Below are 15040 nucleotides of genomic sequence, written 5' to 3'. Positions count from 1 at the left end.
AGAAATCACAAAACTTACGAATAAATTCATTTAAAAAATATTAAGTGATCAATGAAAGGATTTAGAAATTCTAAGAATTATTTTTCTTGGTTGTTTTGGATTTCAGTGTAAAATCCTTTCTGGTCATCGACCAAGGATAAAGCGCCTTTACTCGCTCTTGAAAATAAAAAGAGAAACGAAAAACATTAATCGAACATAAAATCTTTCGAGGTATATTTACAGCTCGAAAGGTTTTTTTTTTCAAAAATTTATCCCTATAATAGTGATATATAAATTATATTACCTTCAAAGCGCCCCATTAATCATCTGCTTTCACTTAAACTGCCAATGAGCCCGAATCGATCTCAAACTACTATTGAAATATTACCACTGTAACAAATCAGGATATTCCAACACAAACATTCCAGTACTTTGAAATTTGAATGTTTGTGTTGGAATATTTGATTATTTGTGTTGAAATATTTTAACGAAGATTTTAACTCATTTTAGGACTGTAAATTGCATTCATATAAAAACTAAAAAACAGTTTAAAAAATTTTAGAATGAGATGTCACACTAACGCCACATTGTAAATGATAGTATGTGGTAACAATTGGAAGCTTCTTGGGCTTTGAGTTACCAGACCGAACTGAACGCCAATTTGAAAAAAATTGAGTTATCTATTGCAACGGATGCGAAACATGATAAACTACCTATCCAATGAAAATTAGAACATTTTTACTATTTTTTCTGATTTTATTAGAAAATTTCAATGTTGCAGACAGTGGAAATGGCAAAAATGCGTTGCACCAAAGTGAACTGAGAGCCAGCTTTAAGGTGAAGGTGAAAAGCATGTTTTGGTCATGAAACTGATTTTGTGCAAAATAAGCTTATGTGTGTTGGTTTTTTTTTTTCTATTCATAACAGTTTTTCGGTTTGTCAGAAGCTAATATCTTATAAATTAAATGGTAAGGGACGTTCCCGTAGCTAAAAACTTCATGTTGCGGATTGTTAAAATTTATTAAAATCTCGTTCAGCCAGACTGAACCGAATCCCTTGAATTTTATTTTCCAATTTACTTAAGGGAATGTTAGGATTTTTGACATTTAACGATAAAAGATGCTTTATTTTATTGCTTACTGTCGTTCAGAACGCAACCGGTAAGTTAAAATCACAGATATTCCGCTTTTCAAAAGTGCGAAATTTGTATGGCTCGGTTCACTCTGGCTCAACGAAAAAAAAAACATTTTTCAAGCATCAGCCATACTCGTTGGGTGCTGCTTGTAAACCGCCTATAAGTAGGCTCCTACGTTTAGAACAAATTGCCCAGTCAAATGATAGTGCATGACAATTTTTTAAACATTTTTGTTCGACCGGAGTGAACTGGGTGCAAATATAATTCTATTAAAGTTCAGTTTTCTGCTTGATGTGTAATCAGAAATCGACCAGTATAACCTCGATGGCTTTATAAGAGTCTAAATGTGATGGTAAAATGATTAAATAAGATATCTGATGAAATGGTATAAATTGGTAGGGCTGTGAACTTCGAACTCGATTTTCTCGAAATCAAGTTTATGGCGTTCAGTTCGGTCTGGTCGAATCGCGACCAGAAATTTCAACTAACACAGTTGGATTCATTTCTCAAATGCCTGAATTTTGCCAGGTTTTTACATAAAATTGCCCGGATTAGTCCCGGTCGTCGCTATCGGAAAATAAACAAACACAAATACCGACCTGGATGGGAACAATGTGTGCGAAAATCAGTAAGTTGATAAAAAAGGAACCAATCAAAACATCTAAAATACCGACCGAAATAGCAACGCTCGGTGGATTTGGTCTTATCCGGACTATTTTAACACTAAACGTACTAGAGGGGGAGGACATTTTTTTTAAATTCAAGTGACTATAACTCATTTCTAATTGCTTCTAGACTATATTTATTCTCAAAATGCGCGTATTTTTTCAATGACATTTTTTTTCAAAGTTTGTGGATTTCGAATATCGTATGTGGTTTTCCTATTTTTATCGCCGGAGGGTCAAACGAACCCTAACACTTTTTCCGCTCAAACTCTCTTGTTTCTAAACCAATTTCTACATTTTTTTTTGTTTTGGAAAGCTTGTATCGTGACTAATTTTTTTTAAGTTATTCAAAATCTAAGTAATAAAAATCCGGAAGGACCTGCTTCGGGAAACAAGCTGTAAGTCAGCTATTTATTGCTCGAAAAAAAAAATCACTCAGTTTTCGAATAATTAAGTTGAAGTTAAAAGCTCAATATTGCACATATGTGTAGAGGAAAGAAGTGATAAATGATTATTTAAAAAATAGAAGTGTGATATGGGTGATAATTGGAATCATAACTAAATAATGATTTATATCAGTGTAGAGAGAGGAGAAAAATCATTGTAAGAAGAGAAAAGTACAATCTACTTGCGAGAGTGAGAGAGACAGATTATAATGTGTGAGTAAGTTTATATGATGTGAGAGAAAGTGAGAAAAAACGTTAACGGGTTAAATTGATCTAATGGATCTTCAGTTTGAACAAGATTGAACTAAAGAACGGGTGCTAGTTGGGTATCTTTTCGAACACCACACACCAAGATTTTAAATGAAACTTGTTGTTCCCTCGAAGAAATTCCTTTTTACTTAATTCTAAGCGTACAACTTTCCGAGGAAATGATGGCTAGCATCTTACAAATGCTAACACCACCAACCCACAGAAAGTGTACTATGTATGCCATGAACGGGATTTGATCTCAAGACCGTTGGCTTAGAAGACTTGAAGGCTATCCTCTATGCCACGGGTTGCGGCATCTTCCGCCACTTTTTCAGTAAAAGTGAAGAAGTTGTGCCAAATGTTGAGTCGAAGAGACCTCCGATTACAACAATATGGATTTTTTTTTTTTAATTTATTAAGATTATGGCCACTAAAAATGTAAAAAAGTGGTGTAAAAAACGTACTTTTTATTGAATAGACCACCGAAGCAGTTCCAGTCACAATAAAAAAAAGAAAAGTGAGTTGGAAAGTTGACGTTATTTGCGATATTTTGGCATCTTTAAATACACAGAATTTTCGAACTTTTGATCAATATGCACTTTCGTAGGCTATTTTAGCAACTAGATCCGAATTTGTACTGGATTTTGAGTATGTTAATGCAAGGTTGTTGCAATGCAACTATATACAAAAGAAAGATTATTCAATACCGGTTCTAGCGAAGTAATGATATTGGCGATGTAGTGCTTAATAAAAATATGATAAATAAAACAGTGGAGTACTTTCTGAATTTGGAAAAGTCAGTACAAATTCTTGCTTGACAGTTGAAGTTATTGCATAACTAGAATCGGTATAAAATTTCATTTCTTGTGCACTAAGTTTTATTGCCTAAATCTTTTGAAAACATACTGAAAATCCAGTGCAAAGCCGAACTCAGGTATGAGAACAGTCTTAGAAAATGCAAAAAATGCAAAAACTTCTTTAAACAGCTACCTTTGAATAGCCGTACAGAATTCTGTGTTTTGTGTTGAATAAATCTTAATTTGTTTTTATTGTGATTGGACCATCACATTCATAGAAAAGTATCGTTTAACATCAATATTTTACATTTTTTGTGGCCAAAAAATTCACATTTGTATAAAACTTCAACTTTCTTAGAAACTAAGTGATTTTTTTTCGAGCAATAAATAACTAACAGCCTTTTTCTCGAAGCATCTTTTTCGATTTTTTTTCTTCGACTTTTACTTTAAAATGAATGATTGACTAAGTATCATATTTGAGTAATGTCTTGGCTTTCCTTAACTATAAATTTTGTATGTTTTTAACATTTTTGGCTAGGAAACTAACTAAAATTGTTCAATTATCATAATTTATCTGAAAACAACTTATTATGATTATATTCACCCAAAAATTTTTTTTCTATTTTGCCGAAAGATTTTGGAAAATTTGAAGAGCTCATTTAGGTTTTTTTCTAATTTTCTAACAGCATGCTGCCAAATGTATCATATCCTAGAAAGGTTCGTTAAAGCTCAAAAAAACTTAAATTTGACACAAATAAAATTAAATCAAATCAGATTGACATGAATTCCAGATCTGGTACTGAACACTTATAATTTTTTTAATTAACTGTATTCTTTTTTGTTTGTCAATATGCAAATTTTATGTTAGATTAGAGTTTTGTAACTATTTAAAAAAAATAAACAATTTCGTAAATATTTATCAAAATTCAAAAAAAAATAAAGGAGTTTTTTCTTGATCCATTTTTTTGTTTTTTTCAAAAAATGATTGTTTTATCACCAAACACTTCATTTGAATGAGTAAAAATCAAAATATATTTTTCGAAAATTTTTTAAATGTATTGTTTTTTTTCCACATTTTGTATCCATAAAACATCCCGCTTAGCAAAATAAATGCTTGGAATGCTTGAAAGAATGCTTGGATTTTAAGCATTCTTCAAGCATTCCTTCCATTGAATTCAAGCATTAAATGGCCCAACCGATTCTACTTGAAACGATTTTCCCGGTTCAGAATGACAGCCCTGGTTGACATCTGTCATGGTTTGATTGTATTTGTGTGTTCGATAAATGCTAATGTGTGAGTGTGTTGAGTAAATATGATTGTATATGTATGAGTGCGTTCTAGACCGAACCACATTCGGGGGAAATTTCTCAATTTAAAAAAAAACATGCATTTTCTTTTATCTATATTCCAATTTTATTTAAAACTTTTTACACAATATTATCTACATTTCACTAAACACACTACACAACACTTTGGCGGCCGTGCTTTGGCGGCCACCGTGCTTTGGCGGCCTGGGGCTTGAAGCGATCAATAAGCATTGCATGACGTGGTAGCCTGGATGAGCGGGCAGATTACACAAAGGGCTGCAAATTAGGAAAAAAAAAATGAATTGAGAAATTGATCACTTAGTTAAAAAATTTCAACTTACCTATTAAAAATTGAATAACATGGTGCCGTCCATTGCACAGATTTGGAGCAAATCGCCAGCACCTCCATGCCTGCGTCGAGCTGTGTCAAGAAAAAAGGAACACATTAACGACATTTTAATTGAATTTATTTTAAAATATCTTACCATTTTTTAATCCAGCTCCGGCTAGGTCTGATGTCAAAATGGCCGTTGATAAAACAAAGATTATTTTTTAGCCTTTTTTGATCACCAATACTAACTAGCGAAAAATCGTTAAAACGATCAATCAGTGTTGTACACTCGGAGGGTTTTATGGTATTTTCACATTTGAATTTGTATTTGTGCAATCGGTGCAATCAGCTGACTGGACTGATGCACGTGTAGAATTTAAACCCTCAGTTTACGGCATTGAACGCAGCCCTACGCGCGAAATCGTTAGTTCTAGGTTTTAAAAGGGCCTGCGGGATTACAGTTAAAGTTTTTAATTATGTTTGTTACTTTGATTTATCGGCCTAGCGGTGAAAAGTGATGTCCTTTTTAGTAGGGACATCTAAAGATTATGAAATTTTTATATAGATGGATAGAAGGTTAGAGGAAATGAAAGATGGTGAAAATGAGCGGGTAGAATTTGTCTAGAAGCATTACCATCACATACCAAATTTTTGTTCCTCACGAGCCTACTACTATGAAGTGGTAGATACAGATAGAGTTGCATCTACCACCACACATTAGTAGGCTTAGCGTGGTCCGCCCCACAAGCGAGAACTTGTAGTGCGGACGAACAAAAAGATGGTATGTGATCGCTCAGATAAGCTCCCTTTAACTCAGAAACGCATCTATCGATGTTTAAGTCTTCTCAGTTTGTTATCTTCGCATTCGTTACATGCGGGGTTTGCATGCGAAAACGGTACGGTCGATAGTCTGATAGTGACCAACCACCGATGCTATGATGTCGTGTTTTTTATTTCTTTTTGGCCAAAGTTATTTAATTTTTATGAAGAGATTAACCACCGTAATTTTTTTTGTTTGTTACTTTGATTTATCGGCCTAGCGGTGAAAAGTGATGTCCTTTTTAGTAGGGACTATATAAAAATTTCATAATCTTTAGATGTCCCTACTAAAAAGGACATCACTTTTCACCGCTAGGCCGATAAATCAAAGTAACAAACAAAAAAATTACGGGGGTTAATCTCTTCATAAAAAAAAAAAAAAAAGTTTTTAATTATTTTCTAAGTTTCCATTGGTTTCATGCATTTCGACCAGCAAATTGGTTCTATGATTTGATAATTATTCAATAGAAAATTTCAGAACCGCAATTTATTTGTATTTATGGAACTATTCCTGATAGCTCATGAATACTAATCACTGATAATAAACAGAAATTTATATTGACATTTTTAAAATATCAAGAGGATGTTCTTGAATGAATAGTAATAATAATAATAATAATAATAAATCAATCCAGTTTATGATCCAAAAGATTCTTTGCATAGAATTCAAATTTGAGGAAAAAAGTGCTTCCAATGTTCGAAGTCGTTCTCCAAAAATGGCAAGAAAAGTTCAGCCCAATTTGAAAAGAGAGCCGACGGGGTATAAGTGACAAATGATAGATTTTGAGTTAATGAAGCCAAACTATTTTTCATATTTCAAACCATATTTGATGATTTTTTTTCAGATTTTTAGAAAATTTTTTACATACTTTTACGTGCTTTTACATTTCAAAGTAAAATATAAGTTTGCGAAAAATATATTGAAAATTGCCAAACACAACCACTTAAAAGTGTGTTATCTCGATATAAGCATTCATGCACTTATACGTGCTTATACCCCTTTAGCTCGAAGGGCTTCAACTATGCTTTGGTCCTGAAATGTAGGAAGTTTTCCCACATAAAATTAGAGTGGAGTTAGTGGAGTTTTTTTTAATTCTCTTGTTGAATTTTGAAAAGTTTGAATTCTTTTGAGAAAAACTTCCATGAAAAAAATTTTAACTTCATTTAATCAAACAATTTTTCAATCAGTTGGGTGTAAAGTATGTTTAGCAAAAATATAATATTTATTGCAAAGCAGAATACATTCGTGATGTTATTATGTATTCGTCATTCATTGTAAGCAAATTATTATGTAAATTTTAAACAATATTCAAACTCTTTCTAGCAGTTCCATGAGAACTCCTGAACGATTAATGTTATGACTATCATCTTGATTGTTTCGTTCAGCCTGAAAATGCCGAAACACTGAGGAATATATGGATAGATAATCTTGACCACTTCCAAAATCGACTTCCTGGCAGATTTTCTGGGATTTGGACCACTCCCCGACGGTATAAATAAATATATACAAAGTGTCGGTATGTTTAGTGTTAAGCAACATGAAAGTGATTAAGCTTTTGATCGTAAACCATAAACGAACAATTTCACAGCAGATTTTCATGTAAAAGTTTTTGAAAATGATCCTCTAAAAATAAACGATTTACGAAAGCTTCGATACAAAAATCTATTTACGGGCGTTCCGTTAAAATGCAATAAATGTGATGACAATGTAACGTTAAAAAATCGTACTTAGCTTTGAGTCCTGGTCCAAGAACTTTTAAATCCCTGTATCTATTCTTCCTTCATCTTTAGTAGGGGAGAGTGGGGATACTTGATCCCCTTTTCTTATTTTCACCATATCTTTTTGGAAAAATTTAGCAACTCGCTGTCTTTGACATTTTCTGACAGCTTGTAACTTCAAGTTTCTATGCTCTAAAAATTAGAACGATACTTGAACCCGTTGATGAACTAGAAGCATTTTCGTGGGAGTAAAAAAAATGCGATTTTTCTGAAGTTAGGGAGACTTGATCCCCTATTGAAGGAGACTTGATCTTTTATTCAGGAAGCCCTAATCCTTGTATAAAATTCAAACAAAACCCCGACATAGAATGTAAATTGACTATTTTGGTCATGTTTGTTCTCATTTCACAATTTATAGCAGACATAAGAAGAAAATTCTATAACTTTGTCTCAACGCTTATAACATTGCATACTTAAAGGCGCATTTTTTTATAATAATGAGAAAATTAATTATTTTTGCTCTTTTCTTCAGACAAATGTTGATAAATATTAGTTTTTGGATAAATATTAGTACTTTCGTAACCAGCAATCATAACGATCAATTCAGAAGAAGAATATGCCGTTTGGAAGGGGGATCAATTGTACCCAACTCTAGGGGATCAATTGTACCCATAATCAACATTTTAGAAAACTTTTTCTGAAAAAAGTTGAGAGTTTTCCATGGCTTTGAAAATATGACATTTTGAAGTTCATTTTACTCTCGAACGATTGATACATTGGAACAAATGTTTTTTTTCATAATTTTCCCATGTAAGGAACATTTTAAAGTGATGAAAAAAGATCTTCAAGTTAGAAAAATTTTTCTATGTTTATTTTTTTAACAACCGCTCAAAAATTAGGTTTTTTAACAAAAAAACTAGCAACGAAATTTGTTATTTTTTCAGGTTGATTTTGGCGAATAAGGTAAATAAATAAGGGCAAAATCCAGGCAAAATTTGAATGAAATCTGGGAAACCTGGCCAGACCGGATTTCCCCGAACTTTGTATTAAATATTCGAGTACATCAGATAAATCCGGGAAATCTGGCAAGCTTTGTATAACTGAATCTCATAATTAACCTTTTTGTTTTTCGTTAAATTGGTGGTCATTCAACTTAAATATTTTCAAAATATTGTTGATTTATAATAGTTTTCACAAAATTGACCTATCATTGGCATTGCATACCATACAAAATCAGAGAAGTGATAGACATAAATTAACACTTAAATGCATCTTAATCTTAACGAAGAAACATAACCCCGTTAGATGTCTGTCTGGCTATGTATCCTCACAATCGCATTAGGCAAACCACCATAAATATATTGTCTAACGATTCCCGTTATGATAATTTTGGTCCGGATCCGTTCCGAAAAAAATCCTAACAACATGCAATACCATGAAAAGGAAAAAAACCTCACGTCATGACAAAATTGCACGCCACGGTGAGTGGAAAGAAGAGGAAAAAAACACAAATAAACTGAAATATTCAAATCGCAATCCTCCTTGTTTTGGGGTGAGGGACCAGGAGTCGAAACGAATTATTGCATCTTCTCTTCTAAAATTCGAAGACAGTGATGCAGAAAAGGAAATCAATATTAGCATTTTGGTTTACGACACACGAGATGCACAGATCCCATAACGGAACCAAGAGATGGCCGGTTTGCTTCTCTCCATTTGACCGAGGAAAGAATCCGTTTCAAGTTTCCCGTTTGACGACGCGTTGAGGTCTTGCGATTGAGGACTTCAGGATTCCGTAACCCGAAACCGATCGGTCATAAACAAATAGAACCGTTGCTGATGGGATAGAACGCAATTCAAACGGATTTTATTACAGGGACGAGATAACTTGCCATTTCTAAGGTTTGAGAAAGGATGTTTGTAATAAAGCCAAACTTTACTTTCTTTTATTGACATAGAACCCGACAAACGGTCAGACATCCTGGTACGAAATAGAAAGTAATTTTAACGGGATTATTTCCCATGAATGTTTTGGGTTTTTTTTCTATTTGTTTGGAATTTGAAATTGAATTCTAACAGTTATTCAGTCAAAATATTTTAACAAGTTGCCTCAATTATTCCCCCAGAAGTGACCCAATTGAATTACCAAATCTAGTTCCAATAATCAACTGGTCAGCAGCACCTAGACCCTATTGCTAATCAGACGAACGAATTGAACGAACAGGCGTGCGCAAATTCAAACTGCCCATTAAGTCAAAACTTTTCAACAGCGCCAGTCAGCCAGCAGCAGTAGCTCCTAATCATAATTATCAGTCAATTTCCGCGCCACAGACGCGAGGCGCGCGCGTTTCAGCATCATCATTCGGATGGAAGGTGACTCTTCCATATGGATTGCGCGTCGTCGTCTCGACACGGTCGGCCCCAGGCGTGACGCGCTCACATGTGCTGGCCATTTCACGCCTGGACTTGTGCCAAGTCATCTTAGCCGTGGTTCAAGTACCTATCTACATATGTAGCTACTTACATTGTAAGTACGCATCAGCCAGAGGTTGATTCCTCATTCAATCTCAATCCTTTGCCCGTTATCGACGGCCAGTCGAATTTCGTCCAAATGGCAACTGAAGATGGTACTTGCAGAGCAAGTTTAAGTTATTATATTTTTGCACTGTCAAAAAATTAAAAAAAAATCTGGCAGTAGATAATGTTTAAAGGTATTGTAAAAATCTTATCTGAATTTTACGAAATTTATAAAAGATGGAATTAACAATTTTACAAGTTTATTTCAATTTCGTAATATACAAATATTTTTACTGTGATTCTTCAATGAGGGCAAAAAAAATCGATTTCAAATCGTGGTTGCTCTAATTTTTAAACAATGCGCGCCTGAAACGCAGCAATGTTAACCAGCAATTTAAAACACAAATCAAATCAGCTATCTTGGGCACAACTGGACCAACAATTAGTCTAAAGATTTATTTTCGGCGAAAAGTCGATTTGCGTACATCAAAAATAGCAATTGTTATGATGCAGATATTCAATAAAATGCTGATTCAAAATATTCCTTTTCAAATCATGATCAATGTCTTAATATGATGATATCATTAAATCATTTTTTATTGCTAAGATTATTTTCGCATTTTTTGTCTAATTGTCTGACAAATAAATTTAAAACTTGGAACTGTTTTACTTCAAACCGATTCTTTCAATTCATTCTGGAAAGAAAGTTTAAGTAACATAACACATAAGTAATTTTTCAAGGTGCTAGTATTGTGTGAGTGTTTTTTTCATAAATCGCTTGGGATTAACTTTTTCATTTGAAATATCAGAATTAGATTAGAATTGTCAAGCATGTTTCGTGTACCCTAAACTTAGAATCCAAGATACTCACTAGATCTTTCAAATATTTTTTTCAATTAAAACAAAAACTAGACACATTCTTTTTTTAGGTTTTCGCAACACACTAGATTCTTCCTTAAACAATTTCAATACTGTGGCATCATGCAAAAGCAGGGTTAGATGCAACATTTGTATACCACAACACTCATTAAATTTTTATTTCAATATACTGTAATAAAGCTATCATTGAATGATATCAATAAATGATGATGATGACATAGTTTTAAACATCGTGAAAGAGTTTTTTGAAGTTTTTGATTCTCATAAAAAAATTAAAAAATCGAGCAATAAATGAAATTTTTTTTACATGTTTTGATGCCGTAACAAACTTTCCCTAGTATGACGGATTGGCTTAATGATATAACCTACAAACTTTATATTGCTTTCATTTTCCTTTACCAATACTGTTGGTGTATAAATATTTTTCGGATAATCACCAAATTTTTTCTAATAAATATGTTTAGAATTCAGTGAGCTGTATGGGGCAAAATGCAACAAAATGCAAATCAGAACAAAATCTCATAAATCGCGTTTCCATATACTGGAATATGATTGTTTTGCATTATGCGTTTGTTAACATTAAAATTTCATCCATCCCTAAATTTATTTTCATGATTCAAGCTAAAAGAATATTTTGTAGTATTTTTTACCCCTAAATGTATGCATCAGATTAACACTTTTTTCAGACAGATGAAATGTAAAATTCAATTAGAACAAAACCTAGAATTACTGCAATTGGTATTTAATACGTTATGACATCACAAATATTTCAAAAACTATAAATTTTGAAACGTTTTCATTTGATTTTTCATGATTTTTGTTGCAACTTACCCCTTTTTCTTAGTAGGGTGGAAATCGCATGTTTTTGAAAATTTAAAAATAACTGGTGAAACAAATAATTTTTCTGACTACGTCATTTTGGTGATCCATCAACCTTAAAACTTTTCATGTACAAAAGGTTTAATTATCTGTAAGCATCAAGATGTTAGAAGCCATTGAAGTTGAAAAGTTTTGCATGTTGCCCCAGTTGACAGTATTCTTTCTCCGGTTGATTTAGATCTTTCAAAGAGTCCGTTTAGGTTCATGTTTTGAAATTTTTTTTCACATTTTATTAAATTTATTACCTAGGAGTGATATAAATTTGTGATGAAATAATAAAAAAAATTAAGTTAAAAATGGCATTTAACAATCTGGTACACAAAATCATGTTTTATGAATTAGGTAGGGGAGAGTGGGGATACTTGATCCCCTTTTCTTATTTTGATCATATCTTTTTGGAAAAATTTAGCAACTCGCGCCCTTTTACATTTTCTGACAGTGTGTAACTTCAAGTTTCTATGATCTAAAAGTTAGAAAGATACTTGAACCCGTAAATGAACTAGAAGCATTTTCGTGGGAGTAAAAAAATGCGATATTTTTTAAGTTAAGGGAGACTTGATCCATTATCCAGGAAGCCCTTATCCTTGGAAATGAATCAAACATAACCCCAAGATAGAATGTCAATTGACTATTCTCATTTCACAATTTATAACTGACAGAAGAAGAAAATTTTATAACTTTATCTCAACGCTTATGACATTGCATACTTAAAGGCGCTATTTCCTATAATTATGAAGAAAAATAATTATATAAGCCCTTTACTTTAGACAATTGTTGGATAAATATGAGTTATTGGATAAATATTAGCAATTTCGTAATCAGCAATGCTCACGATCAATTCAGAAGAAGAAAATACCGTTTTTAACTCTAGGGATCAATTGATCCCGCAAGCAACACTTTAGAAACCTTTTTGTGAAAAAAGTTGAGATTTTTTCGTTGCTTTGAAAAATATGGTATTATGAAGTTCATATTACGCTCGAATTTTCCATGTAAAAAACATTTTTAAGTGATGAAAAAAGATCTTGGAGTCTCATTTCTTGAAATTTTTCAAACAAAGTTTAATTACTCAAATAATTATTTTATTAAAAAATTTTGAACATTAAGCATTGTTGTTTTTCTTCGTTTGGCACATTTTTCTAGAACATTTGATCTTTGTATGACATTCCAGTTTCGAGATATAGCTAAGGAATTATGTATCCCCAGGGATCAAGTATCCTCACTCTCCCCTACAGATTGAAATGTAATAGTTCTTCATGCTCCTCGATGGCTATGAAAAATGTAATTATCTACTGTAATTCTGGATCCCTTTAAAAAAAATCTCCAGTTTTGCTATTTATATTCGTTTAACATTTAATTCGATATCAAATATATTTTATTGATGATTTGAAAATTTCTGTTTAGTTAAAATAGTTGAGTCACGATCCTAAATTGAAGAAGGAATTCTGAAGTCAGGAAAATCGTTTAGTTTTAAGCTGATTTTAATATTATTTGAAATGTGTTCTGCTGAATGCTGATGATTAGAATTATTTCCATATTCTTGAACTTAATCTCCAATCTTTCAGCCCCTTAAAGATGGACCATTTTGAATCTTAATGAAAGGTTCTTATTTTTCTGTATAAGTTTGGTGGAATTGAACCTAATGAAAAAAACCAAAATCATCGCTTTGTCTTTCAACTCTGAATTGTTTGCTAGATCATAGATCATAGTTTGTTAGAGAATCATAGAATACGTTAAACCTAGTTTTTCTGTATCATCATCACTAAAGCTGTATTGAGGCTGGCCTTAGGGGCCCCCGAGTAGAAAAAATAACATTAATGTAAATATACCAAGTACAAGAAATCTTGAAAAACTAGAAAATCTGAATTAAACCGTAGAATATACCAGCTAAATAAATCCCCCCCCCCCTTTTAAATTATTTCCTCGAATAGCTTCACTGAAATATAAGCTAAGGGGGCCCCCTTAGCAGTGAGTATTGGAAATTTTTCCCGCATTTCACAAAAGTTTAGCAAATAAGGACTATTTTTATCCAAACTCGGTTAAAACTAAACACATGATTTATATAAAAAAAAACTAAATCCAGAAAAATATAGGCAGAATTCAATGATTATCCACGTCAGCAACGTTAAAATTGATTTCAAACTTCCAAATAAAAACAAATTCAGGTTAACGCTAGCTCAGCAAAATGCGAACTTGTTTTAACAAAATTATGATAACCAGCAAGACCTAGTAAGCTTTATTTGTTCATTTTTCTTCGAAAACCCGCGTATACCCGAAAAAACTTAAAAAACCTTCAATGTCAACCCACAATATTATTTCATCACGTTCTCGAAATCATTGAATAAAAAATATATTTTAGGAGCTCTCAGCGAATGAAGCATTATGTTTCGAATATGAATTATTTTCTCAACAGTTAAAAAAAATTGAATAACTTTTTTATTAGCTTTGTCGAGATTTGATCCAATAAAAGTAGGGGAGAGTTGGGTATCTTGGGCCACTTTTTCTTTGTTTCATAACTTCTTTATTATGAAAGTGTCATTACGCATTTTTTTTTATTATTTTTTAAAAACATCAATTTCCCGAGTTCTGGCTATTTAAAAAAAAAGTATTTTTAGTTTAGATTTTGAAAAAGTGTGGAGAAACTTGGGCCACCAAATCCAAATTGACTAGATAACCTGCAAAGTTTATGAGTTGACCCAAAAGTGAAATTTCATAATTCATTTCGTTATTTTAAAGCAATTTCAGATGAGGAAATGTCCCACAAGCAAAGATTTGCAAATTGGTTGCGTTTTGTGGGACATATTGATGTTTCATCAAAAACTCCTTTTCCTCGTGAAAGAACATGACCAAACAAAGATCATAAACGTATGAGCATATTTTTGTTATGTACTGTTGGTCTCCCACGGATACAAATTTGCGCGTGTTTGTTAAATTATGTAAGTACATTTTTCTAGGCTAGTTAAATAAAAGAAGCATATGATTCGTACATAAGTCAACAACATATAGAAAAACATGCTCACGCAAAGCGACAACGATGAAAGTTGGATTGGGGAATTTTATCTCAATACACAGCTGAGATATTTAGAGTGGCCCACGTTTCCCCACTCTCCCCTACACAATTATCAGTTTTTAAATTAAGATTTGCTGCACAAAATAGGTGTAAAAATGAAAAACATCTCTCATTTTAATTAAGTTCGAATATTTTGAACAATTGCAAGGTATATTTGCTTTAAACTTAAACTTTACCGTTATTTATGAGGAATTTATAATTCATGTTAACCTAATTGATTTAAAGACCTTACAAAAAAAATTCCTAAGTTTTA

General features: G+C 32.4%; 1 long non-coding RNA gene across 1 annotated transcript; it reads right to left on the bottom strand.

Moving 5' to 3' along the window:
* Positions 1-4718: 4718 nt before the first annotated feature.
* Positions 4719-5096, bottom strand: LOC129754080 (uncharacterized). The gene is made up of 3 exons (XR_008738964.1): positions 5065-5096; positions 4921-5000; positions 4719-4855 (listed from the first exon to the last, which is right to left on the bottom strand). It is a non-coding gene; the product is annotated as an uncharacterized LOC129754080 (long non-coding RNA).
* Positions 5097-15040: the final 9944 nt, after the last annotated feature.

The sequence above is a fragment of the Uranotaenia lowii genome, chromosome 3 (genome assembly GCF_029784155.1).
Source record: "Uranotaenia lowii strain MFRU-FL chromosome 3, ASM2978415v1, whole genome shotgun sequence".
Lineage (NCBI taxonomy): Eukaryota > Metazoa > Arthropoda > Insecta > Diptera > Culicidae > Uranotaenia > Uranotaenia lowii.
This window is presented reverse-complemented; position numbering and strand designations above follow the sequence as displayed.